Consider the following 17,388-nt stretch of genomic DNA (forward strand, 5'->3'; position numbering starts at 1 on the left):
AGGAGCCACAATTAGCTGGGCGTAGTTGCTGTGCTACCTTTAGAGGCCCTTCCGCTGATGGCAGTGAGCACATCACCTCACCTCAGCCCATCCAGCAGAAGGGGCCCTCCTGGGCTCAGGAATTTGAGGACATCCATCTGATCTCTCCACATTCATAATTGGCCTTTCCAACAGAGCAGGACATCCCTAAGCTTTCCACCACAGAAGGTGGGCCCTGACCTCAGGGGCAGGTAGTGGTAGTGGGCAAAGGATGCCACTGGCCCAGTACTTGGCTATTACTGGATGGATAGTGGAGAACTTGACCTTGTCACAGGGTCACATAGATTGCTGCTATCTCCAAGTCCAATTCCAAATTGCCACGGAAGGGATTCTAATTGGCTTAGCCTGAGTCAAGTGTATACACCAGTTCAACCAACTGTGGAAAGAGGAGTGGAGATTCATCTACTCTAGGTGGTGGGGATATTTTAGGGGAATGTCCTAGACTGGGCATATATTCCAAAGTGCTTTCATATGAAACTCTTTACACAGTTATAATTCATAGCATCAGATTATTACATATATGTTAGCTCTCAGACTTATAAAAGTTAATGAACTATTATATAATCTTGGATGCAGTATTTCTGTGCCCCAATTTTTTTCACTTAAACTATAAAGACACTGGTAGAAGTATCTTGAATATTTCTTATAACTCTCTATTTAAGATTCTATGATTCTCTTTATCTCACCATATCTGTAGATGGCTACAGGCTGATCATTCAAAGAGCCAGTATTAAAAAATTAAATCCGGGGCTCCTGGGTGGCTCAGTTGGTTAAGCGACTGCCTTCGGCTCAGGTCATGATCTTGGAGTCCCGGGATCAAGTCCCGCATCGGGCTCCCTGCTCAGCAGGGAGTCTGCTTCTCCCTCTGACCCTCCCCCCTCTCATGTGCTCTCTCTCTCTCAAATAAATAAATAAAATCTTAAAAAAAAAAAAAAAGTTATAAAAAAAAAAAAATTAAATCCGGTGCTAAAATCACCAATACATACATGATGTACCTCCTCACCACTGGCCCAGTGTGTCACCACCCACCCATCCTGCTCACTCTCACCATGCACACGGACATTCATATACCAGAGGTTGCTTGTTTCCATTCTTCTGGGTTAAAGTCCTTGTCCTGAAACTGTGATAGGAGAGAGGACATTTTGTAGGATAGATGGGCTGAGGTGGAGGGAGGAGAACGCTGGAAAGGGCAGAGTGAAGTCTCTCTTCTAAATCCCTTGGCCTGATTTGAGGTCCTCTGTGCAGTGAGGAGCTGGAGGCTGGAGCTGAGTGAGTTAGTCAAGAAGAATTTGTGAGATTTGGAGTACGGCCAGAGCTGCTTCAGGATCCCAGCTGACAAGTGTGGTTGGAGCATGGCCAAGACACCCCAGAGACCGGCAGCTGTGGGAGCAGACCCTACCCCCTGGACAAAGACTCTGGAGATCTCATAGGCTGGTGGCTATACCGTGAGCCTTCTCCCTGCAGCCTTCTGGGGAGCAGATGTCATGAAGCTGAAGCTGAAGAGGAGAAGAAGAAAGCAAGCCCGGGGTGCATGTCAAGCCGGGTGCTGGCATGGTTTGGGAATACCACTTACTTGGGACTCACTTTGCTGGAGAGCCCATGTGCAGCCCTGACTCAAAAGTTCATTTCCAGATGTTACAGGGTGAATTCTATCCCCCTAAAAATTCATAGGTTGAAGTTTTAACTCCCCGGTACTTCAGAATGTAACCATATTTGGAGACAGGGTCTTTAAAGAGCTAATTAAATTGAAATGGGGTGATGAGTGGGCCCTAATCTAATACGATTGCTGCCCTTATAGAAAGAGGAAATTGAGGCACGGACACACACAGAGGGCAGGAGACAGAGAAGGTGGCCAACTACAAGATGATGGGGAGGGAGGCTGGAACAGATCCTTCCTTCACAGCCCTCAGAGGGAACCAGCTCTGCTGACACTTTGATCTTGGACTTTTAGCCTCTAGAATTGTAAGAAAATTAATTTCTGTTGGCTAAGCCACTGGGTTTGTGGTACTTTGTTACAGCAGCCCTAGAAAACTAACATTGTTTTCCAGAGGAAATTTCTTGTTTTCTGAATTTTACAAACTTCCTAATAAAACAGACTAAAAGACTCATTGAATTATAACTATCTTTTTTTCTAGGAACAGGGAGAAGACATTAATAGTATCCATGTAAACTAAACATGTCACTACAGAACAAAAAAAAAGCTAGACCTTCAGCCCAACTAGTGACTGATGACATCACAAATAGTGAAACGGCCAGTTTCAAATAATTTCATAGCAATGTTCTCTGAAAGAAACCAACGAACTGTTTAATTATTGAGTCCTACAGGATTTCCCACAAAAGGAATTCTTTTAAACTCAGACCTGGTTTAAAAGGTAACTAGCCTATTGATTGTCCTGGGACTCTAGTCTATAGGAATTCACATAGACACACTGGAACAAATTGGGAATATGGTGATGATTAATTGCTTAACAGGTTAAATGTAAGTTGTTCTGCTCCTTTGGTGTTCTTGAGTAGAAATATCAAACAATCTCTAGTGAGTATCTTGCAACATACAAATGCCTATTGTATACTGCAATTTTAAGTTGGATACCAAACATGAGATCAGCGGATGGTTTCCTGAAGTCTCAACCAGCTAAAATTATGTCACCAGGGGTGCTTGGGTGGTGCAGACGGTTAAGCGTCCAACTCTTGGTTTTGGTTCAGGTCATGATCTCAAGGTGGTGGGATCAGGCCCTGTGTGGGGTTCTGGGCTCAGCATGGAGTCTGGTTAAGACTCTCTCTCCTTTGCCCTTCCCCCTGTGCGCATTCTCCCTCCCTCTCTCTCTCTTAAATTGATAATCTTTAAAAAATAAATAAAATAAAATTATGACACCAAATATGGCAAGGCATGATGCTGTCTACTGGAAACAAGTGATTTGTTTTATTACCTACATTTTGAGCACTTAATAGGAAGTTTCCTACTTCAAAAAACTGCAGAATAAAACTGGAAGAAGAGAAAGACAGAGGGACAGAGAGAGAACTATAGTATAGGTAAGTTGGATCTTTTGGCCAAATTATTTTAGTCTTGACTTTGGGCTATAGGACTAAATCCCTGAAGAAGGTGTCTTTCTCTTGTTTTTTTTAAGTATTTTGCACAGAATACATTTCATTTTCTGATTGTGATTTGAAAATATTCAATAGAACAGTTTTGGCTGTCTGCTGGGTCAGATAATTACTGCTGGGTCAGATAATTACTTTAAGATTCTATAACTGAAAGCTAATTGAAACTGGAACAGTATTCTTTTCCAAATGAAGCAAATTCCAATGGGTTCAGCAAAATAAAGTTGGATTGATATTAGTGACAGCAGTGATGGAAAAACTGAAAAGTGAAAATGTGCTACATTCAGGTTATGTAATAAATAAATTCTTTTGAACATAAAGAAGTATACAGCTTTTGTTAATAAAATATCAGTTTATCCCCAACCCTATTAAACACATATGGAACAATATTTAAAGAATATTGGCTTGAATTTGTGATATCTTTGTTAGGTTATGCTTATATTATCTTCCCTATATAGTGAGAAGATACATGAGTATATTTTTTGCCTTCTTTCTCTATGTAAATGATTTATTTCAGCAAAGATTCCACTTATGGTACCCTAAATCTCTACTCATCTACCCTGAGCCTCCAGCTATGAAAGTCTAAAGGGAAATTTCATATCAGAATCCCTATTATTCATCACCAGAGAATGATGAGGCCCCTCCTATCTTTTTTTTTCCTGACACATACTAGACATTTATTGAATGAGTAAATATGAATGAATAAATTTGAGTTTTGCCTACTTCATATAAGGGATGAAGGCCTTCAAAAACATCACTTAACAGTATTCGTATCTCATGGGCCTGTCTCTTGCATGCAATCCCAGGCACAGGCTGATCCTCCAGTCATGGCAGGTAATCAGGGATAACTTAGTAGAGATGCAAAATCTAACACGAGCAGTTCCGCTGCAGCAGCGGTGGGGTGTCTGAGAGACGGGTGTTCTTGGAGGTGCCCAGCATGGAGGGGTCCGTGTCCAGCGAATCAGACATCTTGTCACTAATGGCATCTACCAGCCACTCGAAGGCCTGCCTCACACTGATGTTCTCCTTGGCGCTGGCTTTAAAGAAGTCAAACCCAAGCTGCTCTGCAAGGAGCCAGCCCTTCTCGGCGGGAACAGCCCTCTCTTCCTCCATGTCACACTTGTGCCCAACCAGGATAACCTGTGCATTGTCCCAGGAGTAGGTCTTGATCTGAGTAGCCCAATCTTGGACAGCATTGAAGGAATCCTCATTGGTAATGTCATACATCAGAATGAAGCCCATGGCCCCATGGTAATAGGCTGTGGTGATGGTCTGGTACCGCTCTTGTCCAGCTGTGTCCCAGATCTGCAGCTCCACTCGTTTTTCATGGCTGTAGACTGTCTTCACCTTGAAGTCAATGCCCACAGTGCTGACGAAGGCTGGGGTAAAGGTGTCATCAGCATAGCGGAAGAGGAAGGAAGTTTTGCCAATGCTGCTGTTGCCGATGATGAGCAGTTTGAACATGCAGTCAAAATTCTGGTCGGAAGCATCTTTGACTCCAGCTTTACTATCAGTCACTGAAGCCATCTGCTCCAAATGTTGTCTCAGGATTGGGGTGGAACCCAGTTCTTCCCATTCATTCCTTCTGCAAATACTTACTGAGCACGTTGCTCTGGGTCAAGCCCTGTGCTGGGTATAGGGACTACAAATATGAATCAGAAATGGTGTATGACCTCTGAGTGGCCACAGATTAGAGTGAAAAAGCATGTAAACACGGGGTAACAAGTCAGTAGACAAGTCATAAGATGGAGGGAAGCCTTGGCCCAGGAAGCCCACAAGAAACATCTGATATCTAACCCAATTTGAAGGCATGATGGTCAAGAGAGTCTACCATAGGAGGCAGCTCCTGAGCTGAATTTTGAAAAGAAAAAGCCAAAACAGTAAACACATGAATACTCCAGGAAAGGCTCAGCACAGGGCTATCATTCCTGTTTCAAAAATGTTCATGGCTCCCCATGGCTCTAATGATCAAGCCCAAACTGTTTAACTTGACAAAGAACCAACTAACCAAAGAATAAACTCTCTAAACTTTATCCTCCCCTAAGCCTTCTCCTTACCAACCTGTGCCACTTTTATACCAAATTACACTTTAAATATGCCATGTTATTTCTTGCTTTGTCCCTTTAGACATGTATTCTTTCTGTTCACAACACTCTTCTAATAAACTCCTCTTCACCCTTATAGACCCAAATGCAGTCTCACCTTCCCTGTGCATGGCAGAGGTATACATGCCCTCCTGCCTCTACACCCCCTGAGCACACTAACAGCACTGGTATCATTTCACAACTGTTTACTCTTCCAGCTCCTCCGTCAGACCAAGCATCTTGGACCTAATGTACTTCATTTCTGCATCTCTAGCCTCTAGCGCAAGTCCTAGTACATAATCAGCACTCAGTAAATGTGTGCTGGATTAATAAAAGTTACATCATCCCTCTGGGACTCAATCTCATTATCTGGAAAATGGAAAGGACAATTTCTGCCCTGCTTTTCTTACAGGGCTGTTATAGGACTCAAATGAGATAAAAATAAGTAAGACCTTAATAAACTGGTAAGTCCCACACAGCTGTGAACATAAGTCATTATTGTTCCAAATCCCTTAAAGCCTTGATCCTTTATTTATTTGCTCACTCATCCATTCAGCAAGTATTTACTTATGTGCCAGGCCTTCCCTGAGATCCCAGCTCTCTCAAACCTGCCACCTTTCCTAGAACACTTTGGATCTGAACCCCATAATCTAGCACTTGGTCCCATAGTCCTATTTGAGTAGCAGGTGCCCTACTTCTCCACCTGCAATCTCTCCTTATGCTCAGCACTGGGTTCTTGGACATATCAGATAAAGAGCTAGTATCCAAAAATCTATAAAGAACTTATCAAACTCAACACCCAAAGAACAAATAATCCGATCAAGAAATGGGCAGAAGATATGAACAGACATTTCTCCAAAGAAGACATACAAATGGCCAACAGACACATGAAAAAAATGCTCAACATCACTCATCACAATGAGATACCACCTCGCATCAGTCAGAATGGCTAAAATTAACAAGTCAGGAAATGACAGATGTTGGCGAGGATGCAGAGAAAGGGGAACCCTCTTACACTGTTGGTGGGAATGCAAGCTGGTACAGTCACTCTGGAAAACATTATGGAGGTTCCTCAAAAAGTTGAAAATAGAGCTATTCTACAACCCAGCAATTGCATTACTGGGTATTTACCCCAAAGATACAAATGTAGTGATCTGAAGGGGCACCTGCACCCCAATGTTTATAGCAGTAATGTCCACAATAGCCAAACTATGGAAAAAGCCCAGATGTCCATCAACATGAATGGATAAAGAAGATGTGGTATATATACGTAGTGGAATACTACTCAGCCATCAAAAAATGAAATCTTGCCATTTGCAATGACGAGGATGGAAATAGAGGGTGTTATACTAAGCAAAATAAGCCAATCAGAGAAGATAATTATCATATGATCTCGCTGATATGTGGAATTTAAGAAACAAAATAGAGGATCATAGGGGAAGAGAGGAAAAAAATAAAACAAGACGAAATCAGAGAGGGAGACAAACCAGACTCTTAAGCATAGGAAACAAACTGAAGGCTGCTGGAGGGGAGAAGGGTGGGATGGGGTAACTGAATGAAGGACACTAAGGAGGGCACGTGATGTAAGGAGCACTGGGTATTACATGCAACTGATTAATCACTGACCTCTACCTCTGAACCTGATAATACATTATATGCTAATTAATTGAATTTAAATTAAAAAAATTTTAATAAATAAAAGAAATTCCTTTTTTTGTTCCCCAAAGGAAAAGAAAGAGATTTTGACTGGTGGATTTAGCTCTATACACCTCTCAGGTGAGGGCTGTAAGGACAAGGAACTGACAAATGTAGAAAAGTTTAAAGCTCTCTTGAAGAAAGGTCAGACAAATATGTAGGATTATTAACAGCCCTTTAATGATGTAGGAAAGATGTTAGGGTTTGAAGCCGATGGCCAAGAAAGAATTTTTGAGACGTCTTTGGTGCAAAAAGGTGATTTTATTAAAGCACGGGGACAAGACCCGTGGGCAGAAAGAGTTGCTGTCCCCTCCTATCTGTTTTTAGGATGTTTTCTACTAACATATGGATACAGTCTGGGAATCCAGTGTGACCATCTCTACACCTCATCATGTTCTTTGTTTCTGTAGACAGTAGGTCTCCTCATTACTGCCATTAACCAGGTATGACCAGTTCTAGTAATCCGCTTGAGGGCAGAGTACCCTCCAGCTCTGTCTCTGCCGATCCCTTGGCTTGCCATTCCCTATTTGATGAAATAAATAGAGCCTCCATGAAATGGTTTGTTGTTGTTATTGTTTTTCTCCATGGGAGTGTCAAATCCCAGGATAGCAGGGCAGTGTGAGAGAAACCCTGGTTGTGTTTCTATCCAAGGTATTTCCTTGTCCCATCTTAGGAAAGCCCCTTCCCAACTTGGGCTTTAAAGGAAAGATGTCTTCTGTAGATACATCCTACTGTCCTTTCCCCACCTCCATCTTCCCCTACTCCTCATTAAGGGGCTCATCCTCTCTCTTGGGAAATCTCTTCCATAGGAGGAAGAGGCTTTGACAAGGTGTTCTTCGGGGCACTGATGCTGGTTCAGTCAGCTCTGGAGGGGAGGGACAGACTCTAGGCCCCTGAATGAGGGTGAAATTGGATGTTCTAATCCCAGTTTCATCTCCCCACCATGAGAACTGCAATTGGTTTCCCTTGCTGGTAACCTAGAAGTAATCACACCTCACCAATGTAAGCATTACTTTTTGTGCAAGACAACACAATCTAAACTCACATCGAAGAAAGGATATTTCTCCTATTAGCATGGCTTTTTTCTTACTCTTTTCAGAAAAATGGAACCCACTGTTTTTGAGGGCAAGAAACACTTGTTTCTTTACTGGGCCCAACTTGAAGATTTGAGTCACCACACCAGCTGTCCAAGAAGGTGGCTCAGGCTTCACTCAGATTCTTTGGATTCCAAGTTTCCCATTGATAGGACTGACAATGAGGGGGATATTCTAGTTCATCCCATCTCTCTCTATTGTGCTCATATAGCAATTATATAACTTCTCCTTTACAACTTATGTGAGGAGATACATAGGGACTTTGTGGGATATGCATAGATAAATGAGACAATCTGAATTCTAGGAGTGTAGAAATGAACAAGTTGATATAGCAACTAGTCATGATATAAAAAAATGAAATAACTAGTAAGTTGCAAATGAGGATGGAGGGGAGTTGATTTTAACTGGGGAGGGTTGATTTTGATCAGAAAAGATTTTTTGGATGTGGTATCATTTAATATCCTTCAATAGGAGTAGGATTTTGATAGGTGAACAATGGCATTAAGGTCAGATGAAATAACATACAAAGGCCTAGAGTATTAGAGAATATGGTACTGTTGCGGGGAACAGTATAAGTAAAGCAACAAAAATGTATTTCCAGTTTTGAGAAAAAGAATCTTCTCATCTGGGGCGCCTGGGTGGCTCAGTCGTTAAGCGTCTGCCTTCGGCTCGGGTCGTGATCGCAGAGTCCTGGGATCGAGCCTTGTATCGGGCTCCCTGCTCGGCGGGGAGCCTGCTTCTCCCTCTCCCACTCCCCCTGCTTGTGTTCCCTCTCTCACTGTGTCTCTCTCTGTCAAATAAATATATAAAATCTTAAAAAAAAAAAAAAAAAAGAATCTTCTCATCTAAATTTTGGTTGAGAAATGTAACTCTATGTTACCGAGAAGGCTGGATTGGAAAGACACATATCAAATACTTGTTAGGGTTGGTGAGCTCTGCTTGGACATATCATGCTTCCTTAAGGTCATCTATAGCTAGCAGAAATCCAGTCCTGTCATTTCTATGCCTTAGAGGATCTTCTCTGTTGTTTGAGGCCTTGTATCTCCCCATCGGTGCTTTTAACCAATTTTGAATTCTCCTAGTAATACATAGAGAGGGTCAAAGTCTCTCTTTGTATTGTATTACACTAGAAATACCCTTGAAAGTACATAGTAGAAACATAGGTAACTTTACAGTTAGAAAAGAAAAACCATTAAAGCAAGTAATGTGCTAATATCACTTTAATATTTACCTTATTATTCATGATGGTTATTATGTATGTTTGAAGATCCATAAAATTGATTTTCTACACACTGGGGGATAAATGGGCTATTTAAAACGAGAAGCTCACAAACAAATCCCCTGAGGTGCATGAGAGCACATTTCCCTCCTGATAATCACCCACAATTAGAACAGATTCTTGCAGATACATAAATTAAAGCAATAAAATGAGATAACTATAAATAGCACTGCTTATTCACACTGAAAGAATCGAGCTGTAAACTACAAATCCTTGCTCAAAATAACTTTGTTCTATAGTTGCAAGCACTGATAAGAATAGGCTATGGAATCTCCAGATGGGAAGAAATCCTAGTCTTTTCTTCCAAACTAGATTGGATCAAACCTCCCGAAGTCATAAGAATCTGTCTTGCTCTCATCAGCCATATCAGTGAGCATCCACAGATGAGGCTGAAAAAGAATTGAGAGTGCTAACGGGTGTTTCTTACTTACTGGTCACACCTATACAGTATTCCTCTCTGAAGAGGTGAGAACTGGGCAGAGGCCAGCAGATGTCACACGCTGTGCCAATGCTCAGGGACAGAGGATCTCTTCTTACCCCCGGTTGGCTTGGTTGAGAACTCTGTCCTGAAGAGGCTTCTGAGATACTAAATCTGAAATCAGGATACCAGTCTGGAGGTCTGTGGGGAGACCAAGAGCCAAGATATGGAACCAAAATAGGACAAAAATTCAAAATCAGGGATTCTAAAGGGGTTGGGGTAGATGGGCTGGGTCCCTTTAAAAGATCTGGAATGAGGTGGACCACACTTCCATTCCTGGGTATTAAGTAGAGATACTATTTCCTCAGAGCAAGTTTTCTTAACATGAACTGCTTGAAAGACAATTGACTAATTAAAGAACATGTTTTGCATAACACAAATTTCCTACAATTATAATCAAGAACTAGCACCAAAATAAGAAAAATGAAAATGCTATGGCTCACACAGGCTAGGAATACATTGCTGCTTTGTGTGGCTGGCTGCTCATTTAACTCTGCTTTCTTTTGTTACACTAATTCTGTGTTTTGTTTGTAATAACAACGAAAGTGATAATAATTGTGTATAAAAAACTCTAGATCCTAATCCCTCTCCCATGCAAATAGTTATGTTTATAACAAATTTTTTGATAACGTGAGCTTTCCATAGGAGTACAATTTATGCACTATGTATGGCAGAATAGATATTTCATTTACATTTCTTTGCTTTAAATTTAATATTATTCATTTCAAAAATACAGAAAATGGCAAGAAGTATATCTGGAAAGACACACCCTCAAGGACTTTACAATCCAGTGTAGATAAGACCTGCTCATTTCTCCAGCTATTCAATCAGCCATGCTTTCCTCAAAAAAAAAAAAAAAAAACACACACACACACAAAAAAAACCACAAAAAACTCTTTTAAATTATGTTTTTAGAACTATCAAGTCTTAGAGATGAAAACAAAGTCAGAATCTATCATCTGGTTCCAACTATCTTCTCAGGTGTGAAATATGAGAAATCATGAGTAAAGGAAGTGCTGAGGCCACAGAGAGGGTGGGCAGGTACTGCCAATACTGGGCAAGATTTGGGCCAGGATCTCCCACTTGGCAGTTCAGAGGTGGAGTCAGGATGGGGGAAGAGACTCCTTGCTTGCCTTTTTTTTTTTTTTAAATATTTTATTTATTTATTTGACAGAGAGAGAGCGAGAGAGGGAACACAAGCAGGGGGAGTGGGAGAGGGAGAAGCAGGCCTCCCGCGGAGCAGGGAGCCCGATGTGGGACTCGATCCCAGGACCCTGGGATCATGACCTGAGCCGAAGGCAGACGCTTAACGACTGAGCCACCCAGGCGCCCTCTCCTTGCTTGCTTTATCTAGTGCTATGGAGAAGCCAATCTTTACTGCACTGAAGATTTAATCGTACTGAAGTTAGAATTCTCAGAAAAAATGTATTTGCCAACTTCATGAGTAAATGCCATTTCTTTCTTTCTTTTCTTTTCTTTTTCTTTTTTTAAATGCCATTTCTTTTATGATGTGTTTTTGCAATGCAAATTATTGTATGTTCTTTTGAGAAATGTGTCACTAAAATTCTGATGGCTTCAATATTTGATGAGGCAGCACAGTGTACAGCCCTGCATGGTACATACTAAAAGGGATTTAGATCAGTAAACTGTGCTAGAAAATTAAAAGAACATTAGATTTTGATCTCAGAATTTCAACTGTAATGAACTATATTCAGGCATTTTTTTCTGTGAGGCAGTTTGTGCTTTTTATATATTTCTTTTCAATGAGTGCAACAGGCTTGCAAGATAGAGATTACTGTAGAGATGAAGACAGGAAAGTCCACAGTGGGTGTAACCTGCCTGTGGTAAAACACAGCAGGTATCAGCCAAGTAAGGATTTAAACAGGGTCTGATCTACTGCAAAGTCAGGAAAAAAATTATGGGAGAAATAGTTGTTTCTTCAACTTTTATACTCATTTTAAGAGAAAATCTTTTTATTTACGTATTTTTTAAGCTCTTCAGCAGAGTCTTCAGGATCCTCGTAATGAAACCCTGGTAAACTAACCTAATCATTTCTTATAAATTGAAACTCAATATTCCTGTTGTCTCAATATCACCTGGGGAGTATCTTTTATAAAACCCTACAAAAATAGAACATCTACAAAAAAAGAAATTTAATCTGTCTTCTTTAAAAAGATAACACTAATTTTATTAATTTAATCTTCTGACATTTCAAAACATGAATCATTTTTATCATAAAATAATATACTCACATCATATTTTAAAAATATAGCAATTAGAGATGAAAGAAACCAATTCTAACTCCGTTAGACTAAAAAGGCAAATGCTTGGGCGCCTGGGTGGCTCAGTTGGTTAAGCAACTGCCTTCGGCTCAGGTCATGATCCTGGAGTCCCGGGATCGAGTCCCGCATCGGGCTCCCTGCTCGGCAGGGAGTCTGCTTCTCCCTCTGACCCTCCCCCCTCTCATGCTCTCTCTATCTCATTCTCTCTCAAATGAATAAATAAAATCTTTAAAAAAAAAAAAAAAAAAAAGGCAAATGCTTGCATGCTGTTGTGATTTGTACATTTCATAGTTTTTTTCTTATGCATATTTTTAATATATTATGAATTCAGACTGTCCCCTTTTCACCTGTTAACCTTAACATATAAGAATTGGTAATTTAGGGGCGCCTGGGTGGCTCAGTTGGTTAAGCGGCTGCCTTCGGCTCAGGTCATGATCCTGGAGTCCCAGGATCGAGTCCCGCATCGGGCTCCCTGCTCAGCGGGGAGTCTGCTTCTCCCTCTGACCCTCGCCCGTCTCATGCTCTCTCTCTCTCTATCTCATTCTCTCTCTCAAATAAATTAATAAAAAAAAAAATCTTAAAAAAAAAAAGAATTGGTAATTTAATCTTGACTCTTTGGTTAACGCAAATAAGACTAGAAAGAGTGGGTAGAAAGAAAAAGAACAAAAAGAATGGATAAAAGCTTCCTTCAGCCCTTAATATGTTAAATTCTAATTTTTTCTGAAGGCCTCATCCCATCCCCAATATGTAAGTGGGTATAAATATCTTAGTTATAAGCTCAGGCAGCTACAACAAAATACCATAGACCGAATGGCTTAAACAGTAGACATTTATTTCTCAGAGTTCTGGAGATGGGAAGTCTAAGATCAAGGTGTTGGCAGATTATTCTGTGTCTAGTGAGGACCTGCTTTCCGGGTTGCAGACCATGACCTCTCACTGTGTGCTTGCATGGCTTTTCCTTGATGCATGCACATGGAGAGAGAGAGCTCTCTGTCTTCCTCTTCTTATAAAGGGCACTAATCTCATCATGGGGTCCTACCTTCATGACCTCATCTAAACCTAATTACCTTTTAAAGGCCTCATCTCCAAATATTGTCACTTGGGAGGTAGGGCTTCGACATATGAATTGTGGGAGGACACGAATATTCAGCCCAAAATAACAAGAAAACTATAGTTTAACACAGAGTAAAGGCCATGATTGTGCTGTAAGCAGAGTTCAAAAAGTTCAACCAAGGAAAATGGGGCCAGTGTTATTGTGAGGGGAGTGAACGACCTGGGTGATGGGAAACTGTCACTAGTTACATCACATCTGAACTTGAGTTATCACGGGGCATGTTATCTCTCTGGTTTTGAAGGACCTCTTATATAATCCTATTGTATAACAATAGGTTCTGAGCTAATAAAGATGATGCCCCTCGTCTTCCCTTGCTGGATATTATTTCAGCCATTTTAAACTGTGTGTTTAAGGCTGATAGGTTCCATTTTCAACGCCAGTTCTAATTAGTTAGTGATGGCCACCTGAGCACTGCATTGAAGAGAATGCAGAGGCCATGCCTTGGCTGAGAGGAATCTACAGCCTGATTGATTAGTACTGTCCAGAATGACTGTGGGAAGGAAGGATGTAGGTGTGCATAATGTAATTTGGCCTTCCGGGGTTTTAGGCATGTTAGTGTTACTACTAATGAGGCCATTCAGGGAGATCCTTCCAGAGAGGCTGAGGCAGAGAGGGAAAGTTGCCCGAAAGGATTGCCAAAGAGAATCTGAGAGAGGAACCAAAGCTGGTGACCTGAGTCAGGAAGAACTTGATTATTCCATGGATTCAGAGTAAGCCAATCACTAATGCCCTATAAATATGAAGAACTAGGCTCTCTATCCAGTTGGAAATTAGGGGGCAGTTCAAGAGGGGGCTGAAACAGGAAATGCCTGAGGCCCACTCTGGTGATTTGTAAGAGCAAACAAGCTTGCAGAATAGATACCCACCATTAGTGCCACACAGCTGGGCGTGGGATGAGGCTGAGAAGTTGAACTTCACCTAAAGCAGTAGTTCTCAATGCTGACTGCATCTCAGATTTACCTAGGGACTTTTACAATTATACCTCTGCCTCTGATCCACCTTAGAGAAGATAAGTAAGGGGGGTGAGCCCTGCTATTTTAGCTTAAAAGCTTCCTAGAATATTGTGGGCCACTGGCCTAAAGGAAGAAGAACGAGTATACTGGTATTCCCAATTAATGAGAAGGATCTGAAAGCCTATTGTGGAAAAGAAGGATCAAGAATGGATCATGGTGAAAGAATTTGAGAAGGCCTCCATCCTTACTACCAACTAGTAGCTCACTGAACTCCATCTTGAGCTATATCTGGAAGTTTTGAAGCCTAAAGGGAGGACTTCATTCAGTACCTTCTCTACCAAGTCTGGAACTGAAAGGAGATGGTGAGCAGAAAGTAGGATCTGGAAGTAGGATAGGAAAAAGCCAAAGAGAAACATGGAGAAACAACAAGGAAGCCAAAAGTTCTCCCAGTCTTTAATTATGTTTGTAAAATACTACTCAGGGTCTGGATGCATGAGAAAATCAGGTGAAGGAGATGGAGACACTTAGCTTAGAGGAAAGAAGCAACAGGGACCATAACTGTCTTTAAGTGTTTAAATGAAAAGTCATAACTGCCTGATCTGATAAAGCCAGCCATGTGCCAAATTCTAGAGTAAGCAAAATCTGAAACTCTTGGCATAAAGAGAGGGTTAGACTTTGTTAGTGTGGCTCTAAAAGCAGAATTAGGATTGAGCGGTTTAAAGTTCCAAGGATGCAGAATTCAGTTCAACCACAAGAACTTTCTATATGAGGGACATTGTATAAAGGTAAAATGGCTTTAATCTGATGCACTGAGTCTAAGTCCTAGATCTACCACTATTAGCTGTGCAATCCTGAGAAATGTACTTAAGCTCTCTGAGTTACTATTTCCTCACCAATAAAATACAGGCAATAATACAGTTTTGAGGCTCATATGTGATCATATATATAAAGGCCCAAATATAATATCTAGTTTTGAGCAGGTAAAATGTTTCAGATGTTTTTCCTGCTCTCTCCTCACTTACCAATTGAGGGTCTGCTCGTACCATATATGGGCTGGTCCAGCTCTGTGCAATTTGGTAAATGGAAAAGAGAATTGGAAGGAGAGGCAGAGCAGAGAGAAGGGGTAGAGTGCAGAATCTTCCATGACCAACATTTAGCATTTGGTAATGGATATGTGGTTTTACCCTGGATCAAAGGGATGCCATGGAAGGAAGCCAGGTGGAGGTTGTCTCACTAACATCCCACCCAAGAGAGGTGGCTGCCAGGAAAGTCGACCCTGGCCACAAGAAACAGTGGGGTGAATCACCAAGAATAGGAGCAGATGGTAGAAATGGGTGAAGTGGGAGCCCTCCTATTGGGCCTTTGGAAAATTCACATAAGCACCAATGAGGGAACCAGATTTGGATGTCTGCCACAGAAAGGGAGCCAACAGCTGGCACTTCCACAGAGGCCTTCAACACCCCAGGCAGGTGAGAAACACTTGTCTGTCCCTCCTGTCCCTCTTCCCTGTCTCCACATGAAGAGGAGGAGTGTGGGCCGCAGAGGGGCGTGGCCCAGGGGCAGGTAAGCCCCTCCGGGGTAAGGGAGCTGGCCAGGGCTGGGAGAGGGAACGTGGTCATTGTATTGAAGCAAGATTGAAGATTTAAATTGGACTAAACTGGATTGGGCTTTTTATCCCTGAAAGTGAAGAGAACTCTAGAGGTCTGCCAGAGATACTGTCAGGGGGCACAATAGGGAGATTGTGAACAGTGCAGAGTTGAAGGCAGTGATTGTAGAAAAACAAAATCATTTCATATTTCACCTTCTTATGAACTAGGATTGTTTGAGAAACCAGATGCAGTAGCTAATATTTTCATTAACAACAAAGTGGCAAGAGGAAAGACTAAATGATAGAGCTTTGGGGAAATGCCCTGGGGATGAGTCACTGTGTGATGATGCGGGTGGGTTTCCCCTGAAGGCACAGGAACTGCTCGCCCACCAGTGGTCCTCAGCAGAGGTCAGCGGTGGGGCAAGAAATCAGAACTCTGGGACCTGGAGCCCAACTGCCTGGATCTTCCAGGAAGGGCACCTTCTGAGGCCCTGCGGAGCTCCCCAGGCACGTGGGCTGCTAGGAATGACATGCTTCCTCATGGAGGGGATGGAGCATTGACTCATTCTCTGTTTTCCCTTTCCCATTCATTGTCCCTGACTTTCATTAAGCTTTGATCAACTTCTTGCATGTTTTGGCTTTTGATGTCCTGAGGAGAATGAAGGGAAAAGCTCCTCAACCACACTTGGGGCAAAGTAGCACAGACGAGGATTGTGACTCCTGCGCTGAGGCCACAGTGGTGGTGGCAGCCTTGGGCACTAGCTGCCAAGAGCTTTGCCCCAAAAGTAATCATCACACAGCAGCCAATTACGTCGGAGGTAGTGGCCAAAATAGGGGTACTTGAGGGAGATGGGTTGCTGATACACATGACAGGGGACCCGGAGAGGTTCTCAAGATTCTTAAGCACAGCAGGAGACACTGAGGGTGGAGGACTAATTTATGTCAATGAAACTAGTGTGAGTTAAACCATATCATTTGAGTTACACTATAATTGGAGTTATCCAACAATGGAATGAGCTCCTTGGTACTACAAGTGTTTGAAAGATAAATATCTTCCTTTTAGGGAATCCTCTGAGGGTGTTCCTGTGACATTTATTTATTCAACATGTATTTATTTTGCATTTACCGTATATCAAGCATTGTGCTAAGCTTACCCACAGTCTCTAGTAGTAACTGTGGAAACTGAGGAAACTGAAGCTTAAAAGTTATATAAGTTGTTTAAGATCGTAACAGCTATTGAGCAGTAGAGATAGGGTGTGACAACAGGTTGTTGAGCTCTAACCATTACCTTGCACTCGCTCCAAAGGTGAGTATGCTAGAGTACACCGTCTAGTGAGGGAAGCTGAAACAATGACAGACTGATTCACTGATGCAGTTATGCACAAATTATTATGGGGCAAGAAGAAGAGGGAATGGAGGGGATGGTCAGGAGTGGCTTCTTAGAGGATGTGTCTCCAAGACTGTGTCTTAAATGATGTGTAGGAGTTAGAAGAGGAAGGGAGCACCATGTGAGAGGATGAGAGGAAGCTGACATTCCAGACAGAGGAGCCAAGTGAAATGATTCTCACACAAGGCTAGTTCAATAAATATTGGTTGAGTAGCTGAATAACAGTATGGACAAGTCAAGACACAACATAGCTTTGAGGGGACAGGGGTGGGGGCATTCCAAGCACGTCAGCAAGA

The 17,388-nt window shown here is 41.9% G+C and overlaps 1 long non-coding RNA gene and 1 pseudogene across 11 annotated transcripts in view; both read right to left on the reverse strand.

The window, feature by feature from the left end:
* Positions 1–17,388, reverse strand: part of LOC144381642 (uncharacterized) — a 201,364-nt gene that overhangs the window by 24,432 nt on the left and 159,544 nt on the right. For 4 of the 11 annotated variants that reach the window (XR_013447287.1, XR_013447291.1, XR_013447286.1 and 1 more), the window contains one exon: positions 9,828–9,909. The exons of the other annotated variants lie outside the window; for them this stretch is intronic. This is a non-coding gene — a long non-coding RNA (uncharacterized LOC144381642). The remainder of the gene's footprint in view (positions 1–9,827; positions 9,910–17,388) is intronic. 11 annotated transcript variants of the gene reach the window in all.
* On the reverse strand, positions 4,006–4,665 carry LOC118554050 (ras-related protein Rab-3B pseudogene; annotated as a pseudogene).

This window comes from Halichoerus grypus, chromosome 4, assembly GCF_964656455.1.
Source record: "Halichoerus grypus chromosome 4, mHalGry1.hap1.1, whole genome shotgun sequence".
In the NCBI taxonomy this organism is placed as follows: Eukaryota; Metazoa; Chordata; class Mammalia; order Carnivora; family Phocidae; genus Halichoerus; species Halichoerus grypus.